Raw genomic sequence first — 15102 nt, 5'->3', positions numbered from 1 at the left:
TTTGTTTTGCTTTGATTAATAAAACTGGGAAAATACCAAGTGCTGCCTCCTAAAGCTGTTGTTAAAATGAAGACAAATAAGATCTGTCACAGAAGAAGGACTTTGTTTCAGTGCTTGGCACATTGTCCGCTTTGAATTACACCCGAGTCTGTGGCTCTTCTCTCTGGGGTCATTTGATGGCATGTGATTATGACACTCAGTGTCCAAAGGCTGGGGTTAGTAATTGAACGCTGTTAGACAATGAATTATCTCACAAACACTGCAATTTTAAAAGTGTTCAGAGCTATCCAAGTATGAGGAAATTACTGCTCACAAAAATGAGGGGATATTTTCAAAATGAATATGAAGCTATAAAATATCCCCTCATTTTTGTGAGCAGTATATATGCTCTTTTCAAGGGAGAGCTACTTGTTAAAATGCTCATCTCACCTTCGTTCTTCTCCCTAAAATAACACTTCCTCCAAAAGATAAAAAGCACTAACAGGTTTGCCCTTGAAGGGTAGACTGCAGAAATTCTAGAGCTGTCTGAACACACCTCCCTTCCTGCTAGGGACCAAACCGCCAGCTCCGCCCTGTGTCACATAAGTCTCCCCGTGCGCCAAGCCAAGTGTTTACTTCTGCCGCCCGCCGGCCCGGCGGGGACGGGTGTACCCCGGCTACCCCTCGCGTTCTTCCGGGCAGTTTCCCAAACACACCAGGGCGGTATTGGGAGTGTATTTTGGCCGCGGAACTTGATCCTCTCGTACCCTGTCCTCAAGCCACCCGCCGCTTTTCCTCGGACTTCCCTTCGTGGTGATTTTCCGGTCCCGGACGCCCGGCAAGGGCGCGCGGCTGGTGTCCGCCCAGCCCAAAAGGTAGGGGCTCGGCTACGCTGCTGCGTCCACGCTCCGGGGCCCCGGAGTCCCGCAGCCTCCCTTACCGCATTGCACCTTACTCAACGAATTTGGGGGCGGCCGCATCCATCGCCTGTTTGGCGCCAGCCTCCGAGCAAGAGGCGCTTGCCCGCAGCTCCGGAGGGGCTCGGCGCAGTCGCCCGGGACCTGGACTCGGGCGCGACGGGCGCGCACGGGCTGGCGGCGCCCGGACTGCGGGCCGCACTGCGCCCTCCTGTGTGCCCGGGCCAGGTGCGGGGGCACCGGATCGTGCCTGCGCCGCCCCTGACCCACGCCGCCTTCCTCCGGTTTCCGCCGGCCGCGGGCTTTGGCGGCCCGATGCTGCAGGCGCCGCGGGAGACGCAGCAGCCGGCTGGGGGCAGCGGCCGCGGAACCCCGCAGCCTCTGCAGTCTTCGCCCTGGGCCTCGGCGGGTAACCCCCTGGCCGGCTCGCGGCAGGTTTGCATTGCGGAGTGAGGGCGGTTAGGGGCGCTGGGAGGCCGAGATCCCGACCCGGATCGGGCCGGCCTGGGTCTGTGCCGTCCAGATCCTCGGGCTTTGCAGCCTCTGAAGCGGAGGGTCGGTGGTGGGAACACGCTGAGCCGACTGCCCCTCGGCGCGCCCCCCCAGCCCCGCAGCGTGCCAGGCCTTTGCCCCCCAAACTCGGGGTTAAGGGGGCGGGGGCCCCCGGCGGGGCGCTGGAAACTCGGTGCCGGCCCAGGAGGGGCGCGCGGGGCCAGGAGCCGCGGGCGCGCGGGGGGACGCGGGGAGCCCAGAGGACCCTGCGGGAGCCCAGAGGACCCTGCGGGGGGCCCCCCCCAGAGGACCCTGCGGGGAGCCCAGAGGACCCTGCTGTTGAACCCTATTCGCTAATCGCAGAGGAATTTGGGCGCTCAGGGGGTGACGGGCTCCGCGCTTACCGCTGTGGTCTTGTGTAAGGATCTGTGCGCGAGCAGGGGCGAGAGCAAGGCTCTGTGGTCTCTGACCTTAGGAAAAACCTCCGAGAAACCCTTCGCGCCGCAGCGGACCAGACCCAACAAAGCCGGCCCGAGGCGGTTTGGGGGAAGTGGCGGCGCTGAGACCACGGCAGTGTTTCCGCTGCCCTTAGTTTGCAAGATAGGCGACAAGAAAGCTGTCATTTTGAGGCCGACATCTCAGCCCCGTTCCTTGTGTGCAGTTATTTTTGCCTTTAAAGAACGTTTATAAAAAGAGATTTCCAGAAGCTCAAAGCAAACCCGAAGCTGTTTCTTGTATGATCTTGAGTAGAAAGGGCAGGGAGAGAGTTGGGGGTGGGGAGTCGCGTGGTGTGTGCTGTTCAAAGCCTGGATTTAAAAACCGTGTGGGAATGGGGAGGAGAAAAATATCGGGAACGCAGAGTATCAGGAACCACACACGCCGCGGATTCTAAACTCGAGTCACCTGTGCTTTCAGAGGAGCGCTCCTGATTGCTCTAATTAGTAGATAGTCAAGGGAACTGCGCCTGGGCCCGAAGCTTCTTCACCCTCTGTGGCCCAAGACTTCCTGTCCGCACCGACCCCGGGTCTCGGGCTCCTCTCCTCAAGCAGGCCCGGATGTCTGACTCTCTGGTCTTCACATTTTCTCTCTTAGCTTCAGACCAACGAAACTATCTTTTTATTTACATGGAGATGTTAAATATTTGGGAATATTTGGTCAGACCGCCAGGTTATTTTCTGTTTGAAAGATTGCTGATGTGATATTTGTAAATTGGTTTACCTATCACCGAAGACTGCTTTTCATACACGGATCTGCCCAAGAGACACTCTTAAATGATCTTTAAGATGATGGCAATATTTGTTTATAAGTAGAGAACTTTTCTAGAAACTCTTTGTATTACCCTGGTCTGGCTTCATAAGTTTTCCTTAATCTTTCAGGTGGAATGGGTGGGTGGGGGAGGGGTTCATTTGTTGCCTGATGGGGTTTCCCTTGAGCAGCATTTGTTTGCATAGTTGCCTAATGTCACAGTCCCGCGCTTCCTTATGATGGTGCAGTAAAGTGAGACTACTATTTTGGCTATGTTTCAGGTTTTTTGCAAATATGTGTTCTCGTACCACCAAGCAATAAAAATCTTTGAGGCTCATAAAGGAATAGATTTGACAGAACAATGCCGTTAAGAGACATACCATTATAAACCATCAATCTGTCCTTTATGAAAAGCGTAATTCTCAAGTTTTCTTATGCGAGAACTTTAACGGCAGCCATTTTCTTCTGCCGGAGATATTTGTGGGTTCCACGTCATGGGGGCCTTTATGGGAGAGAAATGGAATATGCCCTTTCCCACATTTCTCTGATGAGCATCCTTTGCTAACCATGCGGATTACCGTTTGACTTCATGGAAGGTGATTCCATCCGACGTTGGGGACCAGAGATCTGTTCTAGGCTGTGCTTGTCACGGAGGTGAAGGAAGCACAAAAACCCTGTGGCGCCCACTGCGATCCCCCGTGTGTTCACATAGGCAGTTTTATTAAATCTTCCCAACAACAATGTGACACAGGAATGTTTAATCCCATTTTATAGTAAAAAAAACCCTGAGACTGATGGAGGTTAAGCGACTCTCGTTTTCCACAGGCTGCAGAGCAGGTGTGCAGTTGGTATGGCTGTGGGTCACAGTCGCAGTGCTGGGAGGTGGGGGTGACAAGGGAGCAGAGGGTGATTTTACAGTGGATCACGGGTGACTTTCTGTACGGTGACCCTGTTTCCCCTTGGAAGAATCTCCAGCTTTCTTGCCATCTCCTTATCTGGAGGCCTTATTTCCCCATATCTTACAGATCTTTCCAGTGTAGGAAATCATTGTTTAAAGAACCCTTCAAAAACCACTGTTACGCCTGACCAGGCAGTGGCGCAGTGGATAGAGCATCGGACTGGGATGCAGAGGACACAGGTTCGAGACCCCGAGGTCACCAGCTTAAGCGCGGGCTCATCTGGTTTGGGCTCATCTGGTTTGAGCAAAAGCCTACCTGCTTGAACCCAAGGTCACTGGCTCCAGCAAAGGGTTACTCGATCTGCTGAAGGCCCGTGGTCAAGGCACATATGAGAAAGCAATCAATGAACAACTAAGGTGTCACAATGAAAAACTAATGATTGATGCTTCTCATCTCTTTCCGTTCCTGTCTGTCTGTCCCTGTCTATCCCTCTTTCTGACTCACTCTCTGTCTCTGTAAAAAATAAACAAAAAAACCCATTGTTATATTTTACTGAACAAAATGATGCTATTTGCACACTGAGTAGAGGTATTGTAACAGGACAGGATCTAGGTGCTAGTGGTGGGGACCTGGTGTGCAAGGTTGAACAGAACAAAGCCCCTGCTCTTAGAGAGCTTATGGGTTTGTGTGTGTGTGTGTGTGTGTGTGTGTGTGTGCGTGTGTGTGTGTGTGTGTGAGAGAGAGAGAGAGAAAGAGAGAGAGAGAGAGAGAGAGAGAGAAATGGAGTCATTAAACAAGATGCAAATAAGTGAAAAGACATCTTTTAGATAGAATGAGTGTTACAAAGACAATACAGCAGGGGTGGCCATGTGCTCGAGAGGGGGTGGGGAAGCTACTTGAGGCAGTCAGAAAGTTCCTCTGAAGAGGCCATCTTTGATCTGGGATGTGAGTGGTGAGAAGGAGCCAGTCAAGTGGAGGACAGAAGGAAGAGCATTGTAGCAGAGGGAACAGCAACCGCAGAGTGCCAGAGGCATGAAGGAATTTGGAGTGTTTGAAGAACTAGATGAAGGAAGGTGCAGAAAGGGGAGGCAGGAGATGAAGTCAGTGAGGTAGGTGGGAGACAGCTCATGTGAAGCCTTCAAGTCTTAGAACCGAGGTTGAATTTTGTTTTGATTAGAATGGGATGGCTCTGGGGACTTTTAATTAAAGACTCAGTCTTTACCCAGTGGGCAATAGGCTTTCCTGTTTCTCTCTCTCTCCCTTTCTCTCGTTCCCTCCTGCCTCTAAACATTTTCACTCTCAGTTGTTTTTTCTTCTCCCTGCCAACTGGCCATCATTTCCCTTTCCTTGCCCCAGGCCAGGGCACAGGCATGTCCACACAGAGAAGTAGGCAGGGCCCAGGAGACAGTGTTCCTCTTATCCTCTGAAATACAGCGATACATTCAGTCTCACCTTCATGCTCAAAACTCTCCATGACCAGCTCTGATATCTCAACATCTCTCCAGACTGTCTAGTTGTCTCTAAGAGGTCTCTGGGTTGACTGGTGATATCTGAAGCTAGATATTTAAAGTTAATTTAATTATTTAGTCAATTATATCACAATCGATATCTTTTGCAAGACAGTGACTGTTACAAGAGGCGACAATCTAAATAATCTTAAAAAGTCTTGCATTTTCCTGAAGTCCTACTCTCTCTCTCCCAGGCTGCCCTCTGCATGGTCTGTTCCAGGAAGTCTATGCTCTTCTTCGAGTAGTTTCAGTGGTGACGTGCAGGACTCATAATATTTCTCATGGGAATATGCTATACTATGCTATACCTGTGAAATTTCATATCTATTTGTCTTTGTAGAGGATCTTGGAGTTTTAGAGTAACTCTTAAATCATTAAACTTTTTTTTTATTATAATTTTATTTTTTTAATGGGGTGACATCAATAAATCAGGATACATATATTCAAAGATAACATGTCCAGGTTGTCTTGTCGTTCAATTATGTTGCATACCCATCACCCAAAGTCAGATTGTCCTCTGTCACCTTCTATCTAGTTTTCTTTGTGCCCCTCCCCCTCCCCCTTTCCCTTTCCCTCTCCCCCCTCCCCCGTAACCACCACACTCTTATCAATGTCTCTTAGTCTCACTTTTATGTCCCACCTATGTATGGAATAATGCAGTTCCTGTTTTTTTCTGATTTATTTCATTTCGTATAATGTTATTAAGATCCCATCATTTTGCTAAAATCATTAAACTTTATGTCTAAGTTAATAAAGCCTAGTACTGTTGGTTTATCAGCAGTGAAGAAAAGGCCCCAGCATTTTTTGATTCAGTTATCCTTTGATTCCAGGATAATTCATCATTACCACTGAATTACTCTTGGGGAAGCTGGTTACACTCTTTAGAGAGAAAATTGTTTTTGAGATTCTTTAGCTAGATGCCTTGCTCACTTATTAACATACATACTTAGCATCACTAATGAACAGAATTTAACAACTTATATTCAGCTTTTGTGTCTGATTTTCACTGATTGATGATGTAGTGGCATAAAATCTGGAACACATTTCTATTTAAAAGGGCAGCAATTACGTCCCGTCTTGTTCACTGTGTCCCCTGTATCTGCTGTAGTGTCCAGAACATTATAGATTGAGCAAACTTTTGCCAAATGACTCACTCACTGCCCTTGGATTAACTCACAATCTTAATATATTAGCTCAGTTATAACATCTTTATAAATATTATAATCATCTTTACAACTTTTAAGATGATCAATTTTCATCTCAAAAGCATTGCCCATTGGAGAAAACAGGTCAAAGGTGACTTCATCCCTGTGGATTTGTATGTATTGATTTAAAAGCTTCTTGTTTTAAAACGTTTCCTTCTTTTTAAAAATATTGGAATGTATTTATACTAACAAGTAAGAAACCGGTATGTAAATGTCATTATATAGATACTCAATTTTGTTTTCACATATAGTAAACATTCTGTACATTTTCATAATTGATAATTTATGATCATTTAAATTGGGTTAGTCAGGTGTATGGTTACATTATTGAGGAAATAAGTATGCCAAAAACGTGAATAACAAAGTCATCTCCTTCTTTAATAGTACTCAAACATCTTTACATGCACAATCTCCTGTATTTGAGTAGGCAGAGATTTCAGAGATTTGTTTTGTTCAAGTTTCAACACTTATTATGATATTTTTTTAGGTTCTTATAGGTATCATTTAACCTAGTTGAAGACACAAGCAGGCCCTGGCTAAAAAGCTCTCTTCATCAAGATTTAGAGAGCCTGACTTGTGGTGGCACAGTGGATAGAGCGTCAACCTGGTACACTGAGGACCAAGGTTCAAAACCTGAGGTCACCAGCTTGAGCGCAGGGTCGCCATCTTGAGCGTGGGATCATAGACATGATCCCATGGTTTCTGGCTTGAGCCTAAGGTCATTGGCTTGAGCAAGGGGTCACTTGTCCCTGGCCAAGGCGTGGTCAAGGCATGTATAAGAAGCAATCAGTGAACAACTAAAGTGACAAAACTGTGAGTTGATGTTTCTCATCTCTTTCCCTTCCTGCTTGTCTCTGTTTTTTGAGTTATATAATATAATATAATATAAAGGTCTTTAAAATATAGATGATATAATATATAACTATAATATAGTAGAGACAATATGTCATAAAACTGCGCTTAACACTTAGAAAATGGGTTAACCAGTTGCATTTAAAAAATTTTTTTTAATTTATTCATTTTTTTAGAGAGAAGAGGGAGAGACAGAGAGAGAGAGAGGAGAGACAGAGAGAGAGGGGGGGGAGGAGCTGGAAGCATCAACTCCCATATGTGCCTTGACCTGGCAAGCCCGGAGTTTCAAACTGGCGACCTCAGCATTTCCAGGTCGATGCTTTACCACTGCACCACCACAGGTCAGGCTACCAGTTGCATTTTGACGAGAGCAATGAGATGATAATCCAGAGTCAACTATAGAGTATGAGTGGATTTTCTTTTTTTTTTTCTTTTCTTTTTTTTTTTTTTGGTATTTTTCCAAAGCCAGAAACGGGGAGGCAGTCAGACAGACTCCTGCATGTGCCCCAACCAGGATCCACCTGGCATGTCCACCAGGGGGCGATGCTCTGTCCATCTGGGGCGTCACTCTGTTGTGACCAGAGCCAATCTAGCGCCTGAGGCAGAGGCCACAGAGACATCCTTAGCGCCCGGGCCAACCTTGCTTCAATGGAGCCTTGGCTGCCGGAGGGGAAGAGCGAGACAGAGAGGAAGGAGAGGGGGAGGGGTGGAGAAGCAGATGGGCGCTTCTGTGTGCCCTGGCCGGGAATCGAACCTGGGACTCCTGCACGCCAGGCTGACGCTCTACCACTGAGCCAACCAGCCAGGGCCTAAGTGGATTTTCAACTGCTTCTCAGCCACAGCAGTTAATTTCACAGCAGTTAATTTAATTTATAATTTTATTTCATTGATAGATTCTAAAAGTTAAAGGAACTGTCTTGTAAATGTAAATGATCTTTGTGAGATAAAGGACACTATGTCAAAATACAATACTGTGGATATTTGGAAACTATTATATAAACTTTGTATTAACCATAAAAAGGAGTCAGAGAATTTAAAAAGAAATCTCTAATATCTTTCTGTTCCCTCGCACTATACTGAGCATAAAAAATGTACATATACCCTGATCTCTGTCACCTTTATCCCTTAATGCATGAAGAACTCTTACTAAAGGGGTGCACAGATTTGAATAAAAACATTTAATTTTATTTCATTTATTATATTTTTATATTATATTATTTTTACTTTATGCCATTTTATTATTTTAATAAAAACAGCACCTTCTAGAGCATTTGAGATCTTGCTCCCTGGCATATATAGCCTGTTTGATTAGAATAAACTTATAAAAATTAAAAAAAAAAAGCACTTTCTATGGTGCTGGCTTAAATATTTCCAATAGAATATTTTAGGGAAATGTCAAAGTAAGTTAGCTAAACACTCTTGTTAGATCCCAGCTGTACTGCAAATAAATTAGCAATACTGTAATTGGATTTTCCATAGGAAGGATGTCAGGAGAGATGTGTATTCTCTGATCAATCAATCGGTACCAAAATAAACAATAACCCAAGTGTTTAAAACATAAGAAATGCTAAATACAATTTGAGACTTCTGAAGCCTGGGATTCTGTGTGGAGTTTGCCAGTAGAGGTGAACTTCAGCAGGAGAAAGCCATCGAGAACAGTCAGGAGGATCAGAGCAAACACGCGGCCTCTCTCGGTGCCTCCCGAACACGATTACAGAGCAGAGGCCAAGTGCTTCTGGTCACAGCTTTATTTTCTGTAATTATGTGCTTCATAATTTGTACGTAAAATTTTGATTAATAGTTGATTTTTCTTTGTTTGCATTGCCCGTAAGTTTTGGCTTCCTTCACCTCTCTCTTCTCATTTTTAAAAGGCACCACTCAAATTTTAATATATTCAAAATATTATTCAGAGTTTATCCAATAGCTGATGGTAAAGTTCTGAATCACATTTACTTCTGGAATCAAACATATTCTAAGTCTGAGTGGTGTCCAGTATATTTTAACTGGTTTTCTTTTTATGTTGATTTCTCTTGCTAGGAGATTAAGCAGTAGGATCTAAAACACCCTAACCACAAGAGCTTAAAATTCCCAGAGAAGAGGTAGGTGTCAAAGAGGAAAACACTGAAACTTACTTGAGCTGTAATTAGCCTGAGACTGGAAGGTGTGGGAGAGGTCTGCAAGAGGCTAGGGAGACGGAGGGCGGAGCAAGCAGCGTCTTAGTCACTTGCAGCACTGCTGTCGGGAGAAAGTGCCCTTAACATGGGTCGGCGCTTATCAAACACCTTTTTAATGATCGTCCATTGATTTGCCTGTAGCAGTTGTCCATCTACCACTTGGAATGCATGGATTTCTTGGCACTTACATTTTTCTCGTTATAAATGAATTCCTTTGGCATTTCCTGAACCAGGACAGCTAAGCAGCTAACACTTTGGTTGCAGACAACCCCCCCCCCTTTCATAATGCCCCTAGCTGAGGATCTGTGTAGGCTGCCAAGACCCCTATTTCCAAGGCAGCTCATCTTCGATAATGTTTTTTTGAAGTAACATTTTTATGGAAATATCAGCTATTCAGAAGAATACACAAACGATGGAAGTCTAGTTCATCCATTTGCTCTCAGTGATCATACCCACGTCAGCTGCCTCCAGATGCAGAATTAGGGCATTACCTGCCCTCTGGAAGGGCACCCGCAAGCCCCGTCCAGTTACAGCTTCCTTCCTTAGATGGAGCCACTGTCCGGACTTTCACTGCCATGGGGTAGTTGTGCTCTGTGTCTCTTTAACTTGAATTAGCACCCCAGTATTCTGAATGGCTCCAGCGTACCAGAGTCCTGGCTGAGGGCGAGGACTGACTGGGCAGCCCAAGAGGGGTGTTACCTCCAAAGACATGGTGAAGTCCTAACTCCCAGTACTTCATCATGTGACCTCATTTGGAAATAGAGTCGTTGCCCATGTCATTAGTTAAGTAGAGGTCAGGGTGGAGTAGGGTGGGCCCCTCGTCCAGTGTGACTGGTGTCATTAGAAGAAGCATCCGTGTGAAGGCAGGCACAGGAAGAACATGGGCGCTTTGCCTCCAGAGACAGTGTATTGTGTGACAAGTGTACAGTGAGACAGGACACTGCTGCTGTTGTGAGCCACCCCATTTGCGGCACTTGGTTCTCGCAGCCCTAGGGAGTGGATGCGAAGGGGCTGTGGTGGGCCCGGTGCCGATCCCTCTTCTGTGCTTCCCTGGAGCACACCTGTCCTTCGCTCCTGGCTGGCCCTGGCTGGCCCCTGTCCAGGCTGCCCCTTTCTGGACTGGCTCACGGAGTGCCTTCTCCTGCCCCTGGTTGCTCCATGTCTGTGATGTGCCGCATAGGAACACAGAGGTATCAGCACCATTCTCTGGCTTTTTCTTCATTCCTTTATGCTGCCCTTCATTAGTGTTTTCAGACCCAGCCAGTTTCCTTTCCCGACCTGCCCCAGAGCAAACTTAAAAATCAGCCTTCTGTGCTTTCCTGTCATTGCCCGTCTGGGTCTCTACTGAGGTGTCCTGACTCATCCTCCCAGAACCGGTTGGGGTGCATCTCCATCCACTTCTCCCCAGATCCTCTGGTCCACAATCATCTTTAATAGGGAAAAAAATCCAACTTTAATTTTAATTTTTTTGTGTGTGTGACACAGAGTGAGAGAGAGAGAGAGGCACAGACAGACAGGAAGGGAGAGAGATGAAGACCATCAATTCTTTGTTGCAGCACCTTAGTTGTTCATTGATTGCTTTCTCATATGTGCCTTGACCGGGGGCTACAGCAGACCGAGTGACCCCTTGCTCAAGCCAGCAACCTTGGGCTCAAGCTGGTGAGCCTTGCTCAAACCAGATGAGCCCACGCTCAAGCCTGCGATCTCAGGGCTATGAACCTGAGTCCTCTGCCTCCCAGTCCAACGCTCTATCCACTGCACCACCGCCTGGTCAGGCCCAACTTTATTTTTTAAATCAAGTACCTACTTTTCAATAGTTTGGCACATTGTAGAGAAAGGTTTCATTCTGCTATACTCAGGCATATCAAAGACTGGTTCTCAAAAGAGAAAGTAAGAAAGCCCTCGGATCAAAAAGCAGCCCAACAATTAGGCATTAGCAGTAAGGAATTAGAGCCTGGTAGATGGTGGGGTACTTTCCACAGCAAAGACTGGTTTTAGACTGCCTTACAGTTTGACTGTTTTTTTGTTTTGGGCTGAGTTTCTGGAGTTAGGAGAACCACAAGGACAATACTGTTGTGAAGTCCTCAGGGTTACTCCACACACTCTTCTTCTGTGCCCTTCCTTCGGGACCTAGGGACTCTGGTGGCTTTTGTCCTAAATGCTCATAGCACAATATCTGCCCCTTAGTCTCGATGTCCATAGCCTAGTGCAATTGCCGTGTGAGTGTGTACTGCTACATCCTCCCTCCTTTTATTCACTTCAGAAGGCTTTGCTTACTGCTAATTACTAGGGAGAAGTCTTCAAACATTAAAAAAAAATCGCAATTATGGGAAGTTTCAAAATTTTAAGTAATCCTAGTTTTTGTCTGTGGTCTATTTGCGGTTTCTATTCTCTTGCTAAGCTTCATTTAACTTCTACACTGCTCAGAAAAATTAGAGGATATTTCAAAATGAATATGAAGCAAGAAAAAGAAGCATTTGATTTTTTTTATTAAACAAGAACATCAGAAGAGCAAATGACAAGTCAAAGAAAGTTGCTTGATTATGCAAATGAGATGCAAAACCAACTTGTATTTCATTGGTGAAAATGCACCATGCAAAAGGCTGAAAGTCCTGGAGTATCTGCACGTTCTCTGATCCCCTAATTTTTGTGAGCAGTGTATTTTCTAAGGAAGAAAGTTCCAACGGGGCTCCATACATTTCTCAAGACTGGAAATGAGACTGAAGCTATTCTAATACATCTGTATTTTACAATGTTAATTCTGTGAAAAAATGAAACTTAACAGAATGAGTCTTGAACATGAGGAAACTTCCAAGCTATAATAGCTTAATGGTTAAGAATAAGGAGCTTGGCAGCAGACTGCTTAGGTCAGATCCTGGCTTGACATCTTCCAGCTCTGAGACCTAGGACAAGACAACTTCTCTAAGCCTCAGTTTCCTTGTCCGCAGAATGAGAATAACGCTGCCTGTTTTAGCGCTGTTGAAGGATTGTATGAGTCTTTGCGGACAATAGCTATGCAACAAAGATAGCTATGATTATTTTCATCCATCACTCTTATCAGCAGCCTCAATTCTTTCAGTGTTCTATTTTCACTTTTACCTCAGAATCTTTGCAAATGATGTTTTTTTCTGCCTGGAATGTTTTGTATATCCACTCTAATTTAATCTGCTTAACTCTTTCTCAAGAGTTTTCTGAGAATTGTCTCAATTTCTTTAGAGAATCTTTCTGTTCTTTCCTGCCTGGGTCGGTTCCTACTTAAATCACAATTATACTTAAGTTACTTGTGAACCTACTACTAGCTCATTTCTGCCTCTCACCTGGATTGTCAACTATTTTTCTTCTTCGCCACTTCATCAGTCAATTTGTATCTTCAGTATCTAAAACAAGCTTTGACTTAGAGTAGGCACTGGGAAATTATTTATTGACTACATGAACAAAGTTACCCCAGAAGATGAAAACCTTCAGAGTTCAATTTTCAGGACGTGAATTTAACTCCATGTATTTTGACTAAAGGATAAACTACTAGTAGATGAGGAAATAAATCTAGGATTATAAAACTTTATTAAAAAGATATACCACATGGCCTGACCTGTGGTGGCGCAGTGGATAAAGCGTTGACCTGGAACACTGAGGTCACCAGTTCAAAACCCTGGGCTTGCCTGGTCAAGGCATATATGGGAGTTGATGCTTGCTGCTCCTCCCCCCTTTCCCTCTCTCTCTCTCTCTCTCTCTCTCTCTCTCTCTCTCTCTCTCATTCTAACTCTCTCTCCTCTCTAAAATGAATGAATAAATAAAAAAAATTAAAAAAAAAAGATATACCACATGTATTGATTTATTTGCAATAATAAATTATAAGGTACCCTAAGTGAAGATATACATCATATTTGTAGTTTTAGAGATTTCAGAGGGTCATCTGCTCATGGCTAGTAATATACGTTTATCATGGATTTGCAGTTGCTGTAGAAAGCAGGCAAATTTCCAACACTTCAATCCTAAGGTTTGATTTGTTTATCTGATTGTTTACCCTCAAATTAACTCATCTTTTTTTCTTTTAAAAATAGCACGACAGGAATGAACAAATAGGAGGTGATACTTCCCAGGGAGCAGAATAAGCTAGGCTCCATCAGGAAAAACTGATGCATTAAGTAGTTTGAAAAAAGGGCTTTTGTAAGTCAGATGGAATGTTACTTACAATTTCTAAGCAGACTAAAACAGTAAACCCATTTGAGGGGGACCTTCAGAGTTGGAGGCGAGGCAGGAAACTAGTTTTCCTTAGTTGTGGGTTTATTTACTCTGGGAGAGAAACCTAAGAATACTTTAAAAAATTGAGGAAGGTCTTTGTGTCCAGATATTAGCATATTTCTCCAGGAACGGTATCACATGGGATTTTGAACTGTTTGGAAGCCCAGATTTCTTTGCTAAGTAGGGGAGCAGAGCAAAAATACGAGCAAGCAAGAAATGAGGTATTTCTAAGTATTGAAGAAATTTTTATGGCTCAGATGGGAAGTTGGGAGGTTAGAAAAATAATGCAAAGCTCTACAATGATTGATAAAGAACCCTACAAATTATAGCCATAGAAGACTTTTCCCCTACCCACCTTTGGAGATTTTATAACATAAATCACTGGGAAAAATTACTTTGTAGCCATATTTCTTCTCATCCTAATTCTCTGTTAACTATAGTATACTGACATCTTAAGTATATACATTCTGAATGCATATACAGGCAATCCCCAGGTTACAAATGATATAGGTTCTGTAGATTTGAAAATGTTTAAGTATTTATATGCACAGAAAGGTAAAAATAAATACTATATTAAGAGAAACATGTAAGTTGCATTTAATAGGTAAATGAACTTGTTCCAAATTACATACAAATTGAACTTAAGAACAAACCTACAGAACCTAGCTTGAGGACTGCCTGTATTCATTCGTTCGTTCATTATTTCTTTCATTCATCAGAACATGCTTATTTATCTGCCAACTTTGGAGTAAGAACATCATTTTTTTAAAAAGATGAAAGTGAAACATTTCTTGGGCCAAAGTTGTTATTATTCAGAAGTATAACCTGGTGAGTACTGTAAGATATCAAAATACAAACTTAAAAATTACTTTTTAAATTTATTGATTTGAGAGAGAGAGAGAGAGAAACATTGATTTGTTGTGCCACTTATTTATTCATTCATATTCATTCATTGGTTGATTCTTGTATGTGCTCTGGCTGGAGTTTGATCCTACAATCTTGGCATATTGGGATGATGCTCTTACCAACTGAGCTACCCGGCCAGGGCCAAGATTCAAACTTCTTTTTGGAGATTTGAATGTATGGATTTGTTAAACCGTGCTTATAAACCACTTAACCTATTCATTAATTATCTTCTCCCAAATGAGGGGTAAAGAGAACTTTTGAAGTCATCTGGTTAGAAGTCTCTGTGTACTTTGGGAAACTCTGGTTTAAATAACATTCTAATGTCATCAAGCCACATCCTTGACAAGACCCACAGGCCTGACCCTGGCATCACCTGGGAGCTTGCTAGAAATCCAGACTCGCAGGTCCTACCCAGACCTACTGCATCAGAATTTTAACAAGATGCTCAGGTGATGCCAGCACACATTAAAGTTTATTGAGCACTATTGTCCAAATCCCTCCCAAGTGGTTCTTAGAAGAGAATATCTTTAGTAACTAGTGACTGATTATTCAGCAATGCAGCGTGTAATATCTCTAGACAGCTTAAATATTAGCAGTTTCTTCCTTACTGAACTCAAACCCAACTCCTTCAATATTGCGTCCCCTGGCCATCGCTTAACTGCTGGGAGTCTTCAGAACCTGGC

The 15102-nt window shown here is 44.1% G+C and overlaps 1 protein-coding gene across 2 annotated transcripts in view; it reads left to right on the top strand.

The window, feature by feature from the left end:
- Window positions 1-628: 628 nt before the first annotated feature.
- ST3GAL6 (ST3 beta-galactoside alpha-2,3-sialyltransferase 6) overlaps window positions 629-15102 on the top strand; it is an 83174-nt gene continuing 68700 nt past the window's right edge. The window contains exon 1 of one of the 2 annotated variants that reach the window (XM_066347491.1): window positions 629-854. The gene's annotated coding sequence lies outside the window, so the exon portion shown is untranslated. Of the gene's footprint in view, window positions 855-1268; window positions 1332-15102 lie in introns of those variants that run through there. The other variant, XM_066347492.1, reaches the window with a different exon arrangement.

Source organism: Saccopteryx leptura, chromosome 8 (assembly GCF_036850995.1).
Source record: "Saccopteryx leptura isolate mSacLep1 chromosome 8, mSacLep1_pri_phased_curated, whole genome shotgun sequence".
Lineage (NCBI taxonomy): Eukaryota > Metazoa > Chordata > Mammalia > Chiroptera > Emballonuridae > Saccopteryx > Saccopteryx leptura.
This window is presented reverse-complemented; position numbering and strand designations above follow the sequence as displayed.